This window comes from Crocuta crocuta, unplaced genomic scaffold, assembly GCF_008692635.1.
Source record: "Crocuta crocuta isolate KB4526 unplaced genomic scaffold, BGI_CrCroc_1.0 scaffold159, whole genome shotgun sequence".
Classification (NCBI taxonomy): domain Eukaryota; kingdom Metazoa; phylum Chordata; class Mammalia; order Carnivora; family Hyaenidae; genus Crocuta; species Crocuta crocuta.
Window position 1 is genome coordinate 3145860 of NW_027533263.1, and position 477 is coordinate 3146336.

The following is a 477-nucleotide window of genomic DNA, read 5'->3' on the forward strand; positions in this document are numbered from 1 at the left end:
TGAACAGCTCGCTGCCTTCAATCACGAGAAAGTGCCAAGAAATCACATTTATTAGCACTTCAAATAATTTCTTTTTCGGAACAAGGCAATCTAATAATGCTTGACTCTGAAGACACCCTGGTCCAGGTGAGCTTGGGTGTCAGTGGTTCTCACCGTGTTAAACAGCTCTGTTAAATAAAACACAGATTGCAGACCACCCCCCCCGCTCAACTGTTGAATCTGCAGGTCTAGGGTGGGGTAGACAATCAGCATTTCTAGCAAGTTCCCCGGTGCTGCTGTTGCTGCTCCAGAAGCCACACTGTAAGAATCTTTGGTTTATGAGTTTTAATCCTAAAACCACTGGGACAATGGTTGGTCGGGGTAGGGCGATGGTAACTCCTAACATGTTTCAAAAGCCTGGACTCCACTTTCCCCTGCAGCAAGGACCCCAAATCCTGGGCGTGCCCGGAGGCCGTGTGCGCCGCCACCTCCGCCTTG